The sequence below is a fragment of the Muntiacus reevesi genome, chromosome 1, assembly GCF_963930625.1.
Source record: "Muntiacus reevesi chromosome 1, mMunRee1.1, whole genome shotgun sequence".
Lineage (NCBI taxonomy): Eukaryota > Metazoa > Chordata > Mammalia > Artiodactyla > Cervidae > Muntiacus > Muntiacus reevesi.
This window is the reverse complement of record NC_089249.1, coordinates 222,147,056-222,169,471: the sequence shown is the minus strand read 5'-3', so window position 1 is coordinate 222,169,471 and position 22,416 is coordinate 222,147,056. Positions and strand designations below refer to the sequence as shown.

The 22,416-nt window shown below is 53.1% G+C and overlaps 1 pseudogene; it reads right to left on the bottom strand.

Moving 5' to 3' along the window:
• Positions 1-3,220: 3,220 nt before the first annotated feature.
• Positions 3,221-20,904, bottom strand: LOC136158154 (large ribosomal subunit protein eL18 pseudogene; annotated as a pseudogene).
• Between the last annotated feature and the right edge of the window lie 1,512 nt (positions 20,905-22,416).

The following is a 22,416-nucleotide window of genomic DNA, read 5'->3' as shown; positions in this document are numbered from 1 at the left end:
TAGACTCATCAGTCCATTCATTCATCTACCCAGCCAGCCAGTCAGGCTTACCTTCACCCTCTATAATATGCTCTTGTATCCAGCCAGCCAGCCAGTCAGCCATCTGTCCGTTTATCCATTCATCAATTAATACATCACCCATGAGCCATCCTTAGGCCCACAGATTTATCTGTCATCTATCATCCATCGTCCTCCTATCCTTTCATCTGTACATTCCTCCATCTACCCAACCATTTGTTGCCATATTGATGTCAGCACTTCTTCACATACCTAGTCTGCCTACATATTCACTTGCCCATCATGGTTTCATTCATTCCTTCATCCATTCATCCTCCTACCACCTAGACATTCATCCATTCCATTGTCTACCTGTGAATTCCCTTCCCCATCCCGTCACAAGGTCACACTTAATTGACTGCCTATGTGCCAGGCTCTGTTCTAAGACCTTCCTATGTTTTCTCTCATCTAGCCTCCACCACCCTTCTATGCTTTGAGCCATCTATCCAGTCACCTGTGTCCCCATCAATATGTCTGCCTCCCCATCTTCCCGTCAACATTTAGCTGGCCCTTCAGTGCAGGGGTGACTCAGAGCTGGGAAGGGACCCTCAGTCCTCTGCCCAGGGAAGGATGAGATACAAAGACCTGGAGATGGAATCTGAGTGGTGGGCGTGAGGCAGGGGAGATGAGGTGGATGTCTCAACCAGAAAAGAGTCTTCAGATCTGGGCTCAGGAAGATGCTCTGCCCTTGGGGACAATAGCACACCAGCAGTACATTTTATTTCTTTTTTCTCCTTTCCATTTTTTTGTATGTGGCTTGTTGGGCTTAGCTTCCCGACCAGGGATGGAACCCGTGCCCCTTGCAGTGAAAGCATGGATAACCACTGGACAGCCAGGGAAGTTCCAGTACATTTTAAATTCTGAGCATGTTTACTTTATTATATGCAGTGGCAAATGATATTTTCAGCCACAGCAGATAGAACAGAGCAAAAAGACCACCATCTCAGTCTCCCTCCCAAGGGATATGCATTACTGGGGTCAGGGGTCTCCTTGCAGACACAAGCTGGGATTGTGCAAGTGTGTGTGTCACCCACACATGTCTCGGTTGATGCTCTTACTTCACGATTTTCCCTGGACCCCTGCTTCACACAGGCACTTAGAGATGTGCAGTGTTTAGACTGAGCAGTCTCCTTTCTCGGGTTATTCAGGTTTATTTTGGTTCTTGGCAGCAGCCCACCCTGATGCAATGGGCAAAAACCACAATGAGGAAATTCCCATAAGAGGAAATGCAAATAACCAATAACGTGAAAAACCAGAATTCACTAATCAGAACCACAGCGTTCTGATGTGGTAGGATTCTGTTCACATAACAAGTGGTCATTTGTTAAAATGCATCAAACTACAGACCAAGATCTGTGCATTTCACAGCAAATACATTTACCTCATTTTATCGCCATTAAAAATGTTTTTGTATTGTAGTAAAATCTACATGACAGAAAACTCACCATCTAAAAAAAAAACTCACCATCTTAACCATTTTTGAGTGCACAGCTCAGTGGCATTAAGCACATTCACATTGTCTTGCAACCATCCCCACCATCATCTTCCCAAACTAAACCTCTGTTCCCATGAAACACTGATTCCTCCTACGTTCCGCCAGCCCCTGGCCCCACCATCTACTTCGGTCTCTGTGGATCTGACTCCTCCAGGGACCTCCTGTGAGTGAAATCATCTTTCTGTGTCTGCTTCTCTCACTGAGCATCACGTCCTCAAGATTCATCCAGGATGTAGCAGGTGTCAGAATCTCTATCTTTTCTAAGGTTGAGTAATATTCCACTTCATAAATGGACCACATTGTTTTTATCCATCATCCATCAGTGGACACTTACATTGTTCCCACCTATGGCTCCTGTTAATCCTGCTGTTGTGAATATGTGTGTACTTGTTTTAATAGCTCTTTCCAATTCTTTGGGTGTATAGCTAGAAGTGGAATTGCTGATCAGTATGCAAATAACTGAAATGTATACCTCAACATTTCAAGGGTTAAAAAATAACAACTCCCATGGCTGGCATGGATGATGGCAAATGTACCTGCTGGGATACAACTAAAGGATGTGCACTTGGTAATGGTACTTTGGAGATGATTTGAAAAAATGTATCATCAGGGCCTTAATATTTGTCTCATGGTCTCTGACAAGCAACTCCTTTACACTGAGAGTGTCCTAAAGGAAAACTCCACAGTGTGTTCAAGTGTCTAAATTCAAGGATGCTCACAGCTGTCCTGTCTCCAACAGAAAAAAATTGGAAACCACCTAAGTGTTCAAAACAAGACAATTTGCTCAACAAATGATGATAGGGCTTCCCTGGTGGTCCAGTGGTTAAGAATCCACCTGCCAATGCAGGGGACACAGGTTTGATCCCTGCTTCAGGAAGATTCCATATGCAGAGGAGCAATTAAACCCGTGCACCACAACTACTGACCCCATGCTTCCCAACAGGAGAAGCCACTGCAATGACAAGCCCATACAGTGCAACCAGAGAGTAGCCCCAAGTTGCTGAAACTAGAGAAAACTCACCTGCAGCAACAAAGACCCAACACAGCCAAAAATAAATAAATCTTTAATGAATAAATATATGATGATATATCTGTGTCCCAGTATTTAAGGTGACGACTACTGAGTATTTACTTAGGAAAACATTCACATACTCTTGTAAACTGGCAAGAGAGGAGTGTCTTGGATGAACTACACACAGGAAGAAAAGATTCCCATCAACAGGAAAAAGGGTGAAAGGTCACACACAAATGTTTCAGGGCAGATGCTACAGCAGTAGGAAGAGGTGTGAGTGTTCCCGGGTTCATGTGACAAAAGTCGCACAAACTGGGTGGCTTAAAGCAACACTATTGATTCTCTGTCTGTTCTGGAGGCCTGAATCCGAGATCCTGGTGTCAGAGGGCTGATTCCTTTTGGAAGTTCTGCAGGAAAAACCCAGCCTCTTTCCTCAGCTCCTGGTGTTGCTGGCAGCCCTTGTCTTGTGGCCACATAACTCCAGTCTCTGCTCCTCCTCTTCACATCACCTTATTCCTTGTATGTTTCTTTGTCTTTTTCTGTCACACCCTAAATCCAGAATGTCATCTCAAGATTCTTCCTTTTTTTTAGCATCACAAACCTGTTCAATAACAAGGTAGAATCTGGGGTTAGCTTGCGTAGCCGAGACTGGATCATCAGCCTCCGGAGTGCTCGAGTTTCTGGCCCTTGGAGTGTATAGAGGGTTTGGTGTGTCTATGCGGTGTTCCTGGGGCCTTGCTGAAATGCCTGTACACGTCTCAGCCCTGGAGAGGACCAGAGAGGAAGACAGGACCACAGCCCCTGGGGGAGTCCATGGCCAGCTGGCCAAAGGTGAGGATCTTGCCCCGGCTTTGAGGATGCAACTCTGGGCACAGAGCTCACACTTTCAGCTTGGGCACCTCCTAGACACACACACCATTGGTTACAGCCCCCACGACCACAGCTGTTTTACCTGTCCCTCCCAGAAACTTCATCTTCTCTATCATCTGGAAAAGGTAGACGGCTGGTGCAGTTCACAAACAATCTCTTCGGTACAACTTGACTGAAAATGGAGGTGCTTTGTCTGGCCAGAAACCTGTTCAGCTTGACCAGCAGCCTTTGATAGACATCCTAGCTCTTGGGCTCCTTGCAACAAATCTTTTGGTCCTTGTTATGGTGAATGTCAACCCCATGACGGCACTTCCTCAGTCAGGTCTGGAAAGCATCTCAAGGCTCTAACTCATTACATCTGCAAAGACCCTATTTCCAAAGAAGGTCCCATTCTGAGGTTGCAGTGAACATAAATTTGGGTGGGGGTCGGCAATGCTATATTCAACCTGTGACAGATGGACAAGGCAACTTTTCTTTCATTTTCTCTCCCTTTTATCAGGATTGTCTTAAGTGATTGAGCACCGAAAAATTGATGCCTTTGAACTGTGGTGCTGGAGAAGACTCTTGAGAGTTCCTTGGGCTGCAAGGAGATCAAACCAGTCAATCCTAAAGGAAATCAATCCTGAATATTCACTGGAAGGACTGATGCTGAAGGTGAAGCTCCAATACTTTGGCCACCTGATGCAAAGAGCTGACTCACTGGAAAAGACTCCAATGCTGGGAAACATTGAAGGCAGGAGAAGGGGACAACAGAGGATGAGCTGGTTGGATGGCATCACCAACTCAATGGCCATGAGTTTGAGCAAACTCCAGGAGATAGTGAAGGACAGAGAAGCCTGGCATGCTGCAGTCCATGGGGTCACAAAGAGTGGAACAGGACTGAATGACTGAATAACAAATGAAAATAAATCCTACGTTATTTTAATATATGAAACAATATCTCAGGGAGTTTCCTGGTGGCCAGTGGTTAGGATTCAGAGCTTTCACTGCCAGGGCCCAGGTTCCAGCTCTGGTCAGTGAACTGAAATCCTGCAAGCCATGCAATATGGCCAAAAAAAAAAAAAGGAAAGAAAAAGAACTATATCACAGATTTGACGTTCTGTTGAAACAGAGCTGAGGAATGGATTGTGACTTCTGGGCAAATGGGGGTCCAGATGAAGGTTGCTTTTCTGGAGTGATGGCTGGTCTTTGCAGTACTTTTGATTTCTGCACTTAATAGCCCCTAAGTATGGAACCTCACTTGTTGACTTTGGGTCTACACTGTTTGCCTCTTCCCTCACTGTTACTTCTCAGCACATGCAGATGCATCTCCCCTTGAACTCGCAGCCTGGAAACAAGAACTGGAATTTTGTCATAATTGTTGGTGACTAAGAGTCACTAGGACCTGAGTGAGTCTCTTTTGGACAAACATGCCTGTGTGTTCATGTTGGGATATTATGGGTACTGCATTTGTGTTCTGGAGACTGAGCAGGTCCTTCCCCATTTCGGGCTCCTGTCTCATGTCCAACCTCTCTCTCGTACCATTTCAGGCCCAGCCACTGCTTCTGTTCCTCTCCCAGCTGAGCCAGAACTCAGAAGTTTGGCTGAGTCCCTTTTCCATTCCAAGCCTCAGCATTTATCTCTCTGAAATGGGGATGGACAGCAGGACCCACCTCTGGCATGGCCACCTTGAGGAGTCTGCATCTGATCATAAGAGCAATAGGGAGTCAGTGAGGGTCTTAGCAGGAGAGAGGCACAAGCTAGTTGGCATGTCAGTCCCTCCAGCTGCTGTGAGCAGAAGGGAAACTTCTGGGCAGACCACCCGTGGTGAGGTCCATCCACCAGCTTTGGGGATGTTGACCCCCCAGCTCTGCAGGCCAGCATGCCAGCCAGGGCCTCTGAAGGAAGGAGAAAGCTCTGCCCTTCAGATCACCCTAGCAGCGAGTGCCGCAGGGGGCTTCCTCATTTAGTCCTGTTTCTGTGTAAGGATCTGTTATCCTGCGGGCCTGGGGGAGTCAAGTTGACACAGAGAGAGAGAGAGAGAGAGAGAGAGTGTGTGAACTGCCACTCTCTGTGTGTCTCTCAGTGCCTTTCTGTCCCCCACCCCTGCCCCTTCTCTCTGCTTCTGTCTCTGTCTCTGGATCCCCCCAGACCCCCGGCCCTCCCACACTGGGAATTTATGACATGGCTTTAGAGGGATGGTGGCCAAGTGTCTGCCCAGAGGACCTGGTGGTCTCATCCTCTCCTGTCTAGCTGGAAAGAGGAGGTGGACACCTGGAACCACCATCTTGATGTCCACACTTGGGCAGCCAAGGCAGGAAGCCCTGGGAGAGCCGTCAACCCAGGACACTTGACACCTCTGACTCTGGCTTCCTGAGGGTCCCTGCTAACCCTCACCACCCGTGGCCCTGGGGGACCTCTTCAACACAGCCAGGCTACCAGCACAGAAGACAAGGTCAGAGGGTCCACCACATGCATGCAAGTGTTCACATGTGTCTACACAGACCACACCAACATCCACACCGGGGCACAGGCTGGCTGGATGTGTACACCAGCCACTGGCCAGCAGACACACTGATGCTCTATGTGGGCACATGTGCACCCTCAGCTGCGCACATGTAACGGGCACACACACATGTCCACGGGCTTGGTCCATCCCCCATCCCACTCCACTGCTCTCCGCCCTCCCCGTCCCCTTCCCTGCCTGCTTCGATCAGGGCTGCAGCTCCTGCGAACACCACACCGTGAGGGAAGGCATTGATCTGCGCGATCGAGCCTTGGGAGGGATGCAGTGGCCAGGCCTGGCTGGGTTGGGGGCTTCCAGAGGCCCGGTCACACTATCCCCAAGGAACTGGTTCCTCGGGTCTCTCAGCCCAGCCCCCATCTCTGAGGGGGCTGTCTAAGCCCCACAGTAGGTGCTTAATAAATGCTCTGGAGGTCAGCCAGGCCCTGCAGAGCCTGTCCTCTGAACCAGGGTCCCCAGATAAAATCAGGAGACCCAGTCACATGTGAGTTCTGCTGAACAGTGACTATTTAGTATAAGTGGGTCTTGGGTGCAGAGTGCTGATGACGACTGCGGGGATCCAGGCCCCCATCCTCAGATGCCCTGGGGGAGGCCTCCCCGCACCCACCCCAGCGTGTGGGGAGCTGGAAGGCACAGCCCCTGTGGTCCCCTGCAGCCAGGACATGCCTGCAGGCAAGAGTGTGTATTAAAATGTGCACAAAAAATGTATTTGCTGCTTTTCTGAAATTCAAATCTCACCAGAGATTTGTGTTTTTTTCCCTCCTTAGCTGAGACGCTGGCTGACAGCACTCCTGTTCCACTTCCCAGACCCTCCCCTGATCAAGATACTCCTCTGTGCTGTGCTGTGATAAGTTGCTTCAGTCATGTCCGACTCTTTGTGACCCCGTGGACTGTAGCCCATCAGGTCTTCTGTCCATGGGATTCTCCAGGCAAGAATACTGGAGTGGGTTGCCATACCCTCCTCCAGGGGATCTTCCCAACCCAGGGATCAGACCCATATCTCTTATGTCTCCTGCATTGGCAGGCGGGTTCTTTACCACTAGTGCCACCCGAAAAGCCCCAAGATACTCCTACAGGAGGGGAAACTGAGTTTGGGCAGGGGCAGCAGAGGGAGGCGGGATTTATTAGAATGACATGTAGACAATATGGGCAGAGGGGCAGAGAGGCCATGAGACCCATGGCCATAAGGGGCAAGGACAGAGCTGGAGAAGCACAGCTCAGGGCCAGGCCAGAAGCAGGGTTTAAATCTGGGGAAATTCAGGGAGGGGCAGTCAAGGAAGGCTGTCTGGAGGTGGGGGCACTGGAGCTGGAGGTGGAAAGAAGTTGGAGTTGACCACTGATGGGTTTGACCTGTGGGCCGGGTTAACCCCAGCTGCACAAGCATCTGCTGCACCTTCCTCGACTCCCCCACCCTCTCCCAGAGAAAGAAGAAGTTCTATGCACCAGCATTGGCTGCTCACATTTGTATCGTCCTTCTCCCTTTTCAGTAGCCCCTACTTCCATCCCCGGGGATTAAGGCTGGGTGGTCTTGTGACTTAAATGATTCAATCCAAGCCTTGAAATGCTTCAGGGACCATGAAGGATGTGCCTCCCACCCTTTCCCTCTCTCCTTTCCTTTTTCTCTGTCTCTCTCCCACTGAGCTTGAAGGAGGGAAGAGGCTTCTGGCCGTCATCTTTGGGATTTTGGTAACCAAGTTGTACTGCTGGATCAAGCCTTATCTGCAACTGCCCTCTTTGACTTTCAGCCTGTAGATTCAGTCCACAGTTCTATTATTGGTGCCCCTGGAATCCAGCTTCCTGTTCCTCACAGCCACAAGCATCTGCCTGCTGAGGGAGCCCTGCTCATCACAGGAAATGGGAGTCATTTTCTGAAATTCACCTCCACTTTGCAGACAGAGCCCTGAGGTTCCAAAGGGTTGAGAACTCAGTCAGGGCCCCACTAAGAGGAAGATTCAAACATGCACAAGGTGGGGAAAGGATGGGGAGCTGATGAGTCTGCTCATCTGTAGCACAGATCCCCACCTTGTAAAGAACAAGGGTCCAAACAGATGGGGCATGATGTACCAGGCCCCATGATGATCGCCAGGAGTGCAGATCACGGCCAGAATGGGATTTTTCCCATGGAGATATCATGGCTCTTACAGGAGGGGAACTTGTTCAAACTTGAACAAACTCTCTGCAGACGAAGGACATTCAACCAGGGCCAGAGTGGGGGGCCCGGGTCCATGGGGAGGTGAGCCTGACTCACCCCAACCTGGACTAGGGCTCCTGAGTGTGCTTTCTGGGAGAGATTTCAGATTCTAGTTTAGATGCTGAAAGGGAGAAAGAGAAAGAGATACAAAGAAGGACAGAGATTGAGAGACAGAGAGGGACAAGGAGAGACAGACACTGAGAGGGACAGAGACAGACGGAGAAATGAAGATTAAAAGAGAGACGAGAAGGACCTCCCTGGTGGTCAGGTGGCCAAGATGCTGCACTTTCAATTCAGGGGGTGCGGGTTCAATCCCTGGTCAGGGAACTAAGGTCCCACATGCTATATGGCCAACAAATAAAAATAAATACATAAATATTTAAAAATAAAAGAGAGACAAGAGACCCACAAAGACTTACCTAGAGAAGCAGAGACCAACAGGAAAGGAGAGATAAAGAGATGTGAAGACACAGAAGACAAAGAAACTCAGAGATATGGGGAGAGAGACAGAGATAGACTCATGAATGAGAGAGCTGCCGAACGGGGCTAAGGCCCTGAGCGCTGGCCACAGGGGGGCCAGCCACGCCTGCACATCTGGGCACTGCCCCCTCTCCCCCCGCTGACACCTCCCAATTAGAGGAGAGAAATCCCCAGTCTGTCTGCCTCGCCAGTTATTGATCTGCCTTTGTGGCTGCAGCTGTGAGCAGGCAGGCCCCGGGCGGCAGCCTCCGTGCTAGGCCCCGGCCTCCCTCCGTGTATCAATATCGTTATGATGCACACGGTGTACAGCCTAGACTGATGGGCTCAGCCCAGACACCCCCAATACTACTGGGCAGGCGGGCAGGAGGTCAAAGGGGACCCATCTGGTCCCTGTCCTTCACGAAGAGAGGCCCCAAGATACTCGGTTGCCCAACCCCAAGCCGCTGGGCTGCTTTAGGCGACCATCTCAGCCTCTCTGATCACCTGAGAGGTGTCCGTAGGGCCCCTTCCTGCCCAGATTCCAGAGACATGGAGCCCAGGCCTCCTGCAGGTGGCCTCTCTGTTCCGGAAAGGGAGGTTCTCCTTCTGAGCCCTCCCAGGCAGTCTCCATGTGGTTCAGCAGATCCAAGCTCAGGCATCAAGGCCAGGAATCACTGGATCTGACTCCTGGGTCACATAGGGCTGGGTCAGCCTCGGTCTCCAGGCCAGTCTAGTGGGGCAGTATTCTGGCCACATGGATTGGAGCCACAGTAGCAGCAGAATCCGAGCACCTCCTGACAAGCGAGGCCTTCGGCTCTGGCTGGCTCTGATCCCCCATCACCATCTCTGGGGAGCAAGACTGGGCAGACCAAGGAGGGTCTCAGGGCACAAAGGTGACGAAGACCACCAACCCCTCTCCACATCCAAGGCTCCGAGACTGGAAGTGGGTACCAGATCCCAACCTAGACCTGCCAACCACTTTGCTATCACTGCATATTCTTATTCTCAGAAAGTCGCTGTGGGGGAGAGGGTGAGGGAGAAGGGGACCCCTTCACAGAGAGAGCACTGGGGCTGACCACAGCCTGCACTCCATGCCCTGCCAGGCTGGTCCCGGGACCTTGAGGATCCCTGCCCACAGGCTCCAGTCTATACCCCTGCATGGTGCCATCAACTACTTGGCTTCCTGGAATTCCCCCCTGCTTCTCAAATGTGATGCTCAAGCAGACAAACTCTGGGACTGGGCGAGGTGCCGGGCCCAGCCTGGGGCCAGTATAGCCTCTGGGTGAAGGGTGACAGTCCCACCCAGCCCCTTCCCAGCAGCCAGGTCCAGATGATCTCGCCTTGAACCCTGGCTCCTTTCAAGCCCAAAGCGCCTCTGTGGACACCTCCCGCCCCTGTGGAAGGCAGGCGCTGCCAGCATCCCACGGTAAGCTCACGCACTTGACGCGGAGGGCAGGTGTCCATACCTGCAGGGGACTGGCCCGATAGGCCGAGAGGTGAGCCAGTGACCACCAAGCTCCCCCGTCCACTGTACTGTGTGTGTGGTCCACGAGGAGAGGATGACTGGCCACCAGCCCAAGCAGGGGTCAGGAGGAGGGCCTCCATGGTGGGGGTGGGGGTTCTCACCACCCAGGCGGCCCTGGGGTCAGGGGACTTGGCTCTAAGACACCCATAAAGGCTTCTTAAACAGTCTGGTCTTAGCCAACTCTCATCTCCACTAATGCATAAAAATCATTAGGTACGGGTCCCCAGACCCCGATCGTAAACCAGCAGGTCCCTGGGGCCTGCGCCTGGTCGGGTGAAAGGCATCAGTCCGGAGGCTCGCCCACAGCCCCCCGCGCCCCCGCCCCGCCCGGCCCGTGCGCTCGGAGCCTCTTCTCGATCGATTTTATGAAAGCAGTTAGGGGTTCACAGTGTTTCCGCCAGTGCTTTTATGCCCCTGTTTAAAAATTCTTAATTAAGCAGGTTTTTTCTGTTTACACTTGAACTAATTACACTTTTAAAACCAACAATAAAACATTAGGCCCAGGCTATTAAAGGCTTCGGTGGAGGCCTGCGATGCAGCCCATCCAAGCAATTCAGGAACTGGGTCCTTCCGCGGCAGATAGGGGTGCCGGGTGGCAGGCTGGTGCCCGGCTTCGCTCAAGAGGGTCCCTGAGTTTTATCCGCCTTCCTGGAGGGTGGGGTGGGGGACAGCAGGCAGCCGCCCAGGGCCTGGCTTCCTCCCTCCCCCGCCGTTGATGGAGCTATTGATCGCCTGGCCTTCCCCACGGCCCATCCTTCCGGACATCCTCAGAACACCGGGGTCTGTGCCAGGCGGGGGCCCGGGGAGCACGGGAGGCCACAGGGGCCCAACCCAGCGCCAGAGTCATAGGCCTGCACAGGGTGCTCTCTTGGCCAACGGGCCTTTCATGCAGGCTCAAGGGCCCCATTCTGTGTGGGATGAAGCCCTCAGGCCTCTGGTTGTCCTCAGCAGCTCTATCTGAGCTCGACTCAGTCACCAGGCCACACTTGCCCCTCACAGTGTGGACAGCTCTCCCCTGGTCACTTACAGTGTCTCCACATACCCCAGAAATGCCCTGGACAGTGGCTCCGGGGCTTCCTCTCAGGGAAAACTTTCCTGACTCTGCAGTTCCCTCTAGACGAGCCAGGAGGCCACCAGGAGGACTTTCACACGTGATGGATGACTGCCTTGTGGGCAGCGCAGCTCCAAACCCTCAGGACTTCCGGCTGGGGGGCCTTTTTCTGTTCTTCAGTCACCAGATGACCTCTGGCAACACAGGGGCCCCTTTGAAGACAGCCCACAGGGCCACGGGGCCCACTGGGGAACAAGCCTTCTGGGCCCCATGGAAGGTTCTAGGCCCATGGGCCACTGCATTCCTCCCCTGAGAGCCAACTCCACTGCCCCAGGCCCCCAATTCAGCCAGCTTCACTAGCCTCAGGGTCCTTCCTGTGTCCCCATCACCGATGGCCCAGCAGGCCACCCACCTCCCAGCTAAAGACACTGTCCACTCAGCCTCCTCCACCTCCACGTTCAGGCCTTCCCACGTCCTCCGTCCTGCCTCCTGATCTCCCTGGGAAGGGCCGCCCTTCAGTTTCCCCACAGCCTCACCTCTTCCTGGGCCCCCTAACGCTGCTCTCACGCCTCTGCATAAGGCTGCAAAGGGCCAAGAGTAAATAAGTTCAGCTCTCGGGTCAGCCGGTCTCTGTCAGGACAGCTCAGCTGTACTCTGGTAGTGAAAGCACCATAGGGGATGTAGAAATGAGTGGGCACAGCTGTGTGCCAACAAAACTTTACTGAAACAGGCCAAGGGCCACATTTGGCATTCGGGCCATAGTTTGCTGATTTTTGGTCTAGACCACTGCCAACACTGACCTCAGGGGGCTCTTTCTCACTCACAGATCCAGTTTAGACCCTGGATCTAAGCATTTTCTTTGCCTTGTCATTGGTGGGGCAAAGGTCCCACTCTTCTGACTTGGCTTGGAAGACTCTTCAGCCCGCCTCCATCACTGCCACCTTTTATAGCCATGCTTTCTTTCTCACTGATGGTATTTCCTCTGCCCTCCACTTTCATCACCAGGCAAATTCTGACTCTTTCCTCAAAGCCCCAGCTCCAGTGCCCCGTCCTTTGTGAATCCTCATCTGGGTCCCCATTATAGCTTTTGATCATACCTTCTCTTCTGGCCTCCCTCACCCCTGCCCTTACCACCTGGGCCTAAAAATATCTGTGTCCAGGCTTGTTTCCTCCCAATATCAGGGAACCTTCTAAAACCATGTCTTGGCTAGTGGGAGTACTTCACGGGAGCCAGCCAATTGCGTAGTGTCTCCTCCTCATGACTGTGCTGATTGGTCCAGAAATGGGCATGTGACCCAAACTGGCCAATAAAAGTCCTTCACTGGGATTTTTCAGTTAGAGGTAGTAAGGAGGAATCCTTTCCTCTGTTGCTGAGAAAATAGAAGGCTGTGTGCTTGGCACCATGGAGACACTTGCAGGGCAGCTGGGCTGGGAGAATGAAGTGGGACCCTCTTTTAATCAGACAGCTTGGAATCAAATTACCGTCAGCACTAATACACAGTAGGCATTTCACAGATGTAACGCATACATAACCACAGTTCCCTTTCCTCCCCATTCTCCTCCCCAACTCCTATCACTATCTTGTCTAACTTACATTGGAAATGTTCACTTATTCCTTGAGTGTCCCTCCCACTAGATGCCCGTCTGTTCACAGCCGTCTCCAGGGCCCAGAATGCAGGACCCAAAACATAACGGGTGGGGCTTTGCTGCAAAATGAAAATGCAGGACCACCGTTCTGAAAGCAAGAAATCAAGTGTTGCTCAAGGTGCTAAAACGCATAGCTTTCTCCTTTCTCCCTCGGTCTCTCTCTCTCTATCTCTACTTGTCATGGTTTTTTCCACTTGCGATTCAGTGTCTTTTTAAAAAATATATCCATAATTACTTAATTTTTGTTTTTTCTTAACATATATGTCTTATTCAAGTATAATTGACTTATAGTGTTTCAGGTGCGCAGCAAGGTAATTCAGTTATACATATATGCATATTGTTTTTGAAATTATTTTCCATTATAGGTTGTTACAAGATATTGACTATAGTTCCCTGTACTATACAGTAAATCTTGGTGGCTTGTCAGTGTCTTTTAAGTAAAGAAAAATTACAGGTTTGAATGGTCAACAGGAACATGACCATATATTGTGTGCAACACGGGTCGTACACATAGATACCAGATTGTGTGTCCTGTAGGTGCAGAATCACACCTACAGATACCACACTCAAGACATCAAAGACACACTGGATTTCACAGACTGTGCATGAATGTTTTGTTCTCATCAGAACAGATGAAACAGCCCCAAACCTGGGTGTTTTCACTTCACACTAGGTGTTCTCTTCTGGATATGAAAATATTCTGCCAATGCTGCAGAGGCTGGTGGTGCAAGCGGGGCAGCAGGAACTGGGGGGCTAGTGGTCCGTATGTGCATCCTGAGCTCATGCCCTGCTCCATGGTCCCCAGAGACGTCAGTTACCAAACATAAGGTCAGAGATCAAATGATCAAGAATCTCAAGATGGTGGCAGCAGAGCGTTAAACCAAGCGTAGAGGCCTGGGAGACTGCATAGGTCTCCTGCCTGCAAAGCTGGCCCTGCTGGAGAGCCCTGGTACACAGCTTGCTGAGTACATGAGTAATGGGAGGAAGTTGGAGATCATCTAATCCTGGGGGTACAAAATGTTCCTGCAGTCTCAGAGGGTGTCCTGGTTGCAAAGTAGGCACAGGATGAGGGAGGTTGAATGTGGGGCAGGGTGTGTCCTCTGTGATGGTCTGAATAGTGGCCCCCAAAGACACCCACTCCTAACCACCAGGCCCTAAGGACACGTCACCTCATGGGGCAGAGGGGACTTTGAATGAGGGATTAAATTAAGGCCCCTGAGATGTGGATGACCCTGGATTCCGGCGGACCCAGTGTCATCACAAGGTCCTTAGAAGAGGAATGGGGGAGGGTCAGAGGTAGAGAGAGATGCTGGGCTGCTGGCAGTGAGGATGGAGGGAGGGGCCCCGAGCCAGGGATGTGGCACTTCTAGAAGCTGGAAAAGGTCAGAACCGGTGCTCCCTCGGAGTCTCCAGAGGAAGCAGCCCTGCCCATGCCTGTGAGACCCATGTCAGAGTTCTGACCTCCAGGACTGAATCAATGCATGTGGCTTAAAGTGCTAAGTTTGTAATGTGTATGACAGCAACAACAGGAAACTCATACATCCTCAAGCAGCAGCCCCACCTGGAGTAGATGACCCCACTTTCATCCATCCAAACCAATGAAAGTGTGAAAGTCTTAGTCGCGCAATCGTGTCCAACTCTCTGTGACCCCATGGACTATAGCTCGCCAGGCTCCTCTGTCCATGCGATTCTCCAGGCAAGAATACTGAAGTGGGTTGCCATTTCCTTCTCCAGGGGGTCTTCCCGGCCCAGGTATCAAACCCAGGTCTTCCGCATTGGAGGCAGATGCTATACCCTCTGAGCCACCAGGTAGCCTTCTGCAAAGCGATTGTCTGAAAAAACATTGTTCTGCTGCTGCATGTAAAGATTTGAAGCCCTGGTCTGACCCCATCTGCCCACTTGTCAGATGGGGAAGCTGAGGTCAAAGGGGGAGTGAGAGGGTCTGAACGATGGTCTGGCTGAGCTGAGCTGGGCATCTACCTCCTCAACCCTCTTGGTTTCACAGCCCCACTTTCTCAGGTGGCCATTTCTCCCCAGAAGATGAAGTGAAATTCAGGAGCTGTGATGGGGCAGCCCCTGTAGAAAACAACTTGGTAGTTCCTGAAAAGAAACAGAATTACCATGAGATCCAGCAGTCCCACTGCCCAGGGTACACCCAGAAGAACTGAAGGCAGGGACTCAAACAGAAATTTGGGGACTTTTGTTCATAGCACCCAAAGGTGAAAGCAACAGAAGTGACCATCAGCAGATAACAGATAAACAATTGTGGTCCCTCCATATACAGGAGGGGTCCCTCAGCTGTCAAAAGGAGAGAAGCCCTGATACTCACTACCACGTCGACAGAGCCTCAGAACACGATGCTCAGTGAAAGAAGCAGACACAGAAAGACACACAGGGTATGATTCCACTGACAGGAAACGTCCAGAACAGGCCGATCCACAGACACAGAGGAGTAGTGGTCGTCAGGGGCTAGGATGGCAGCAGGTAGGGGTGGCTGCTGATGGGAACGGCCTTCTTCTGGGGTTGTGCAATATTCTGGAACCAGAGGTGATGTTTGCTCACCACTGTGAATTGACTGAAAACTAGTGAATTGTTCAGTATAAAATAGTTAGCTTTACCTGAAGTCAATTTTACCTCGATTTTAAAAAATCCAGGCAACCTGAGGCTGTGGTTGCCCTGGGGGTGGGACCGCAAAGCCAGGGGGTGACGACTTTGTAACTTCCCAGGGATCTGGGGAAGATCCCACCTCAACTGCCCTGTCTCCCCTCCTCTCCCACCGTGCCTGAGGACGCCGGTTCCTCTGCCTCCAAAGCTTATTTCTCTTTTTTTTCCCCCTGTCTGCTTCTTAGAACCATTCTGATCTATATGAAACCTTTGATATCTGTGGCAGAAATTGGGGGCTGGGGATTTCAAAAGCTAAAGGGACCTATCAGTAACTTCCAAGGGGGTGCTGGCATGCCCAGAAGTTAGGGACACAACATCCTGAGGGGAGAGGGGGCAGAGCCTTAATGGAGAGGGTTGCCCCACAGAAACCCCTCTAGTGGGGCTCAGGAACACCTAAGTGGCGGGCTGTGGGCTGAGTCTAATCCCTCTCCCACCCTCCACCCACATGCTCTGATTCCTGGGAGAACTGGTTTTCAGGTGGGGATGGGGATGGGAGGATGGGGGGAGGGCTCTCCGACCAAGGAATCTTCCTCCTTTTCTGAGCAGTTTCTCCCAACACCAGGGCAAGGCCCCCCTTGTATCTCAGCTCACCACTACTGCCCACCAGAGGCCCACCTTCCTTCTGGGCCACCTGGGAGACATAAGGACCCAGGTGTGAGTACTTGGGCAAGAATCAGCATCTCGCCTCCCAGGGGGCCCTGGGAGGGACCCCAGCTGTGCACAATAAACAAGCTGGTCAGCCTGGAGCCTGTGGCGTTCACTCCCAGCCTGACATCAGGGTGACCCAGCCACCCTAGGGCTGCCAACGAGACACCAAGGTGGAGGGGTGGCCCAGGATTGAGTCTGCTTCCTGGGGGTGGCACCCAGAGAGGTCGAACTTTGGAGGGTCACCTGAGTCTAGCATAACCCCGGGCCAGGGCAGCCGGGGAACACTGGGGAGGAGGGGCTATAGGTCAGTGCGCCACTCCCTCTGCAGGATGGGGAAGAGACAGTGGGCAGGACAGGCAGGGCGGAAGCAGTCCCAGATTTGTGCTGAGTGGATGTGGATTCTGGGCTCACGGGGTTGTCAGCCCAAAGCAGTGAGTGGACCCAGGGAGGAAGGGGCTGAGGGCAGGGCAGAGGGCTATCAGCTCAGAACCTTGAAGGACTGGGCCGAGGGGAGGTGGGTCCAAGACCTGGAGGGGAAGGATGGCAGCCCCCTGGGGACAGGCAGGAGGTGGGAGACCCTGGGCTGGGTGCGGGGTTATGACTGGAGATGGGGAAGATGGGGAGTGGCAGGGGGAGAGGGGGGACTGTCAGGGGCCGGCGTCCACAGTGGTCCAAGCCCCCTGCCCGCGTCTGGCTGCCAGCATCTCCTGCTCAGGCATCTTCCCGCGTGGTGGGGGGAGCATTTCTGAGAAGGGGAAGAAGTCCCTCAGGGTCTTGGGGTTTCTCAGAACTGTCTCCACCTTTTCTCAGAATTGCCTCCCCCAGACCTGTCCCCAGGCCCCAGCCTGATGCACGTCAAACTTCCACTGCAGGCTCTGGGGAGGAGTTGAGCTCCCTGCCCTTCTAGGGGTGCAGCACAGAGCCAAGGGCTCCACTCAAACGGGGCAGGCCAGTCAGCATGACCATTTCAGAGCTGGGAAGACTGAGGCTTACGGGTACACAGACCTACTGTACATTCAGGGAGTTTAAAGAGACTCTGGTCCCCTAAAGGGAAGGAGCAGCCCCTTCCTGCCTGCCTGCCTGCCTAATGGTTCTGGGGACACACCCAGGGGAGGGAACCTGACCTCCCCTCCAGGAGGTGAGGTTCTAATGGAGGTGGAGCTCATTTTACAAGGGTCACCTCTTCCCTCACACCCAGTCCATGGCTCCAACCTTCAGAAACCAGCCTCTTGCCACAAACCATGCCCATTTCACAGGGGGAGAAACTGAGGTTCAGAGAGCCCAGTGGCTGGCCTCAGGCCCCTAACAGACCAGTCGGGTGGGACATTGATGTAGGGCTGGCTGTCACTGGGTGTGTCTGCCCAGGACCCCACTCAACCAGCTGCACCTTGACCATCATTTTTCAAAGGCATCGTTTTTCTCTATCCACCAGGCCCAGAGAGGAAGGGCAGTTGACCCAAGTAACAGGGTTTGCTGGGAAGCCCCTCTCAGCTGCACTAGACGTGTATTATTAGTAGTAGTATTGTTCGCTTGGTGACTTTGGCCACCTGATGCAAAGAGCCAGCTCATTGGAAAAGACTAATGCTAGGAAAGGTTGAAGGCAGGAGAAGGGGGCAACAGAGGATGAGATGGTTGAATGGCATCACCAGCTCAATGGACATGAGTTTGAGCAAACTCCAGGAGTTGATGAAGGACAGGGAAGCCTGGTGTGTTGCAGTCCATGGGGTCACAAAGAGTCAGATGTGACTGAGTGACTGAACAACAACCAGATCCAGATGGGGAATCTGAAGCTTGAAGGGGGCTCCCTATGCTGACCCTTCCCCTGGCTGGGACTTTGTCTGCAGTCTCCCCAGGGTGGAGCTCATGTGGGGGGCCGGGGGGGGAGGGGGTCAATCCCAGCCTCCTTCCCCTGCCGGCAAAGCTCCCATTAACAACCTCTTTTCCAGGCCAGTCCATGTGAAGCCCCACTGCACAGAAGGATGGATTGAGGCCAGCCAGGTGGAGGACCCGCCTGCCTGGGTGGCTGTTTGATGCTGGGCCAGGAGAAGCAGCTTGCTTCCAGACCTGGCCAAGTTCACAGCACAGCAGACGTGGCCAGCAGACACACAGGGCTGGGATCCCAGCTCAGTGGCTGGGCCTGAAATATGTTTATGAATAATAATTCCAGGCAGCCCCCAGTCACTGAGATCGAAGCCTTCTGTCTGTGCTCTGGCGGCTGTGAGGGGTAGGGACAGGGAGCCCCCCCTCCCCCAAGTCATGCCTCTCCCAGGGCGGGGAGCGTTGCTCGGGGATTCTCTTAGAACGAGCGTTCTCTTAGAACAAACCCTAATCTGGTCACCTCTCTCCACCTTTGTACTCCTACAGGTCATGGCACCCCTGTTTCCTGCCTGGACCTCAGTCCCCCACCTCCACCCTTCTTTCCTCCTTCCTAGGACAACCTCCACGGGGAACTAGAAGGATTTCCAAAAAGACAAGTGTATTGTAGCCCCTCACCTGATGAAAGCCCCCCCACCCCCTGCCCCCGAGCTCCTCCTGGTTTCCTCCCTTCTCAGTAAAACCCACATCCTTGACTGCCCTGCCCACTTTTCTACCCTGGTTTTAGGGGTCTTCAGCTCCCCACCCCCACTCTGCCTCCACACAGCAAGCTTCTTTGCTGTACCCCCCACAGGGCCTTATGCACACATGCACAACCGAGGCTTCTTGTCACCCAGCCAGTCCCTTCTCTTTCCTCAAAGTCCTTCCCTTGCAGTACTTCCTCAGTGGTCCAGTGGTTAGGAGTCTGCGCTTCCATTGCAGGGCTCATGCCTTCGATCCCTGGTCGGGGAATTAAGATTCCATATGCGCTGGCCTCACCACCAGAAAAAAAAGTCCTCTCCTTAGGGAGCCCTCCCTGGCCCCAGGCAGAGCCTCCAATACACCTTAGGCTCCATCCCCTCCCCACCCTGTTCCTCCCTCGGGCCCCACTCTACCCCACAGGCCTAGCAGCCCGTGTCCAACTGTCTACCACAAGCCTCCCCGACTTCTAGACAAGTCTCTGGGGTCTCAGTTTAGTCCAAATCCTTCCCCTGTCAGGAAATACTGCTACCGAAGCTCTGCGCTCAGACAGGGGTGACCCTGCCAGGCCACGCCCCATAGCGGTCACGCCCACAGAGGCCACGCCCCGCGTAAAGTAGGTGTGCTGCAAAGTCAAGTGAAAAGTGAAGTCTCAGTCGTGTCCGATTCTTTGCGACCCCATGGACTGTAGCCTACCAGGATCCTCCGTCCATGGGATTTTCCAGGCAAGAGTACTGGAGTGGGTTGCTATTTCCTTCTCCAGGAGAATCTTCCCGACCCGAGGACCGAATCGGAATCACCCACTAACTTGGGTCTCCCGCATTGAAGGCAGATGCTTTACCACTTTACGGTCTGAGCCCCCAGGGAAGTTTCCAGCTGCAACGCCAGGCCCTCATCAAATGCCCCACCTCACTGTCTTCCTCCCAACTCCAGTACGGCTCCAGGTTTAGGGTTTTTCTGGAACCTCTTCACACCTCTCACAGTCTCCACCTGCGATTTGCAATGTGCCCTCAGCCACCCCTCCTCCTCAGCCCTTTGGGCAGGTCTCAGCCCAATGCCCCCATTTCCAGGAAGCCCTCCCTGAACCCTCCATGGTTTTCTAAGTAGACATTCATTTGTTTGTCTTTATCTCGGAAAGAGGCCACATCCCACATCCTCACCATAATGTTTCCACCACCCAGACCCAGGGTGCAGGGGGTGGGGGGTGGGTTGGTGCCCCAGGAGGTTTTCATGATACCTTTGTGTAGATATGCAGGAATGTAGGGCTCCTGGGGACCCTTACCTGGCCGTTTGGCCTTGGCAGGGCAAAGGAACTGCCAGCACCTTCATGTCCTAGGATCCCTCCACCCTATTCAAGAGCACTGACTCCAGAAGACTTGGGGTGCCCTCTTTCCTCATCTGAGTTTGGGATACAGGGTCTCCTGGGGGATTCTCCAACCCTCCCTGCCCCTCTCCCAATACAACCTGTGCATAATCAATGCCTCTCAGGTGACCACCCCCAAAGTCCCAGCCCTTGGAGCAGGAGACACCTTGAGACATGGTTAAACTACATCCTGGAGCTTGATGCCAGTTTACATGGCCTCTTCTGCCCTCAGCTGACACATTCAAAAACTGGAGTCTTGTAGCCCTTCACCAGGATTAAATTAAGTGATACTTAGCCCCAGGATGGTCCCATGGCCCACTGGGGCGTTGCTATTACCTTACTCCTTCCTTTGCAGGCTCCTTGCCTGCCTCCCCTCATCTGAGCCTCGCCCCACTTCACAGATGTGGAAACGGAGACGCAGAGAGGGGCCACCCCCGCCCAGACTCCCCTGGCCGCCTGGGCCTGGTTGGAGAAGATAAAGCCGTGAGCCGTTATCAGCCAGAGTGACTTGACGGATGAGCTAGAGGATTCCTCACTGCCGTCCAGCGGCCCATCGATCGGGCGCTCCAGCCTCCGTGGCCGGCCACGATTAATTTATGTGGGACTGGAGAACACTAATTAAGTCTGTTTAAAAGGAAGTTAACTTTAATGCCCTGGCCGCCCACCTTGCGCACTGTCCGAGTGGCCAGGAGTGTCCTCGGGTGCCGTTGAGACCCCAGACGTGGACCCGAGCTGGTCTGCCACACACGACTGGTCCGCTCCTGGCCCTGCAAGCCCCAGCTGTTCCAGCTGTTCACCAAGGCAGTGAAGGCCCTCCTGGGTGCACCATAGGAGCCTCCGCTGGCCTGGGAGGCGGGCCCAGCCATCTGGATGTGATGTGGGTGGAACCACTGTGTGCCTGCTCCAGCCTTGTGCTGTCATCTCTGAGCATGAGGCCAAAGGCTGGTACACAGTAGGTGCTCAATTAATGCTCACAATGTCACTGATCCTCAATGGAGCTTCTAGCTCCCACTTGCACCAAGTCTGGGAGGTAAACCAGGGGCCATGCCCTCCCCAGTTTGAGAGCTCCCCACCCCACCAAAAGCCCTCCTCCTGCAAGAGAGCAGAGCCCTCAACGGGTCCTGGAACCTTGGCTGCAATCTGAGCCTCGCTGTTAGGAAGATGCCCTGGAGGAGGGCATGGCAACCCACTCCAGTGTTCTTGCCTGGAGAATCCCATGGACAGAGGAATCTGGCAGGCTATGGTCCATGGGGTCACAAAGAGTCAGATATGATTGAAGAGACAGAACAAGCACACATTTCGCCACAGCCAGGCAAGATTTCTAAGCAAAGGAGGGCTTTCCAGACCTCTGCACCTTTGCAAGAGCTGGTCTTCCTACCAGGAATTCCTTTTCTCTTCACTTCCTCATCCTTCAAGTCCTCTCCCAGGTCTGGCTCTCAGCCCCTCCCTGGCCCCCTGCCCTACCCCCAGATCTCTCTGTCCCACCCTGACCTCCATGGGGCTGGGAATGACTGTGTCCAGCTCTCTCTCCACCCCATCTGGACTCACCAGCTGGGGCCCCAGGTCACCCAGGGATCAGAGAGTTGCACCCTGGCGGATGAATGAATGCACCCTGGTGAGTGAATGAATAAACTGACCAGTTCTCACCACACCCCCGCAGTGAGATATTCTCATTGTTATTGTTGTCATGTGTGCCTGCCAGGGAGGCCTGCTGCATTGGCTGAACCTCAGTTTCCCCATCTGTATAATGGGCACTGCAGCCATCAGAGGCCAGACCAGAACCAAGATAGAGGCCACAGCTGGGAGGGTGGAGGGAGCTTCGGGCTGGCCTCCCCAGGGGCCCTTGGACAGGCCCACTGAGGGGACCAGCTGAAATCTCACACAGTCCTGGGCTCGGCAGTGGGGGGGGTGGGGGGTGCTGGGCTGGAACTCAGCCTTCAGAGTCAGCAACAGACAGAAGGGGTCTGTGGGTGCCAAGACAGGGAGGGTGTAGGCCACAAGACATGGCCCTGTGGGCAGCAGGGAGGTTGTAGGGCAGGAGCAGGCCCTGGATGAATGACTGTTAGAAAAGTCTTGAGTGGGAGGCTTCCTTGGTGGTCCAGTGGCTAAGAACTCCATGCTCCCAATGCAGGGGGCTGGGTTTGATCCCTGGTTAGGAACTAGATCCTGCATGCTGCAGCAAAAGAGCCCATATGCTGCAACTAAGACCCAGTGCAGTCAAATAAATAAATATAAATCTTTTAAGAAAAAGAAGTATCTTGGGTGAGAGAAATGGAGACCAGGATTTCAAATCCTGGCTTTGACCCTCACCTGCTGTGTAATCTAGTCACAGGGCGCCTCAGTGTCCCCTTCTGGAGAAAGGAGACAATGATCATGTC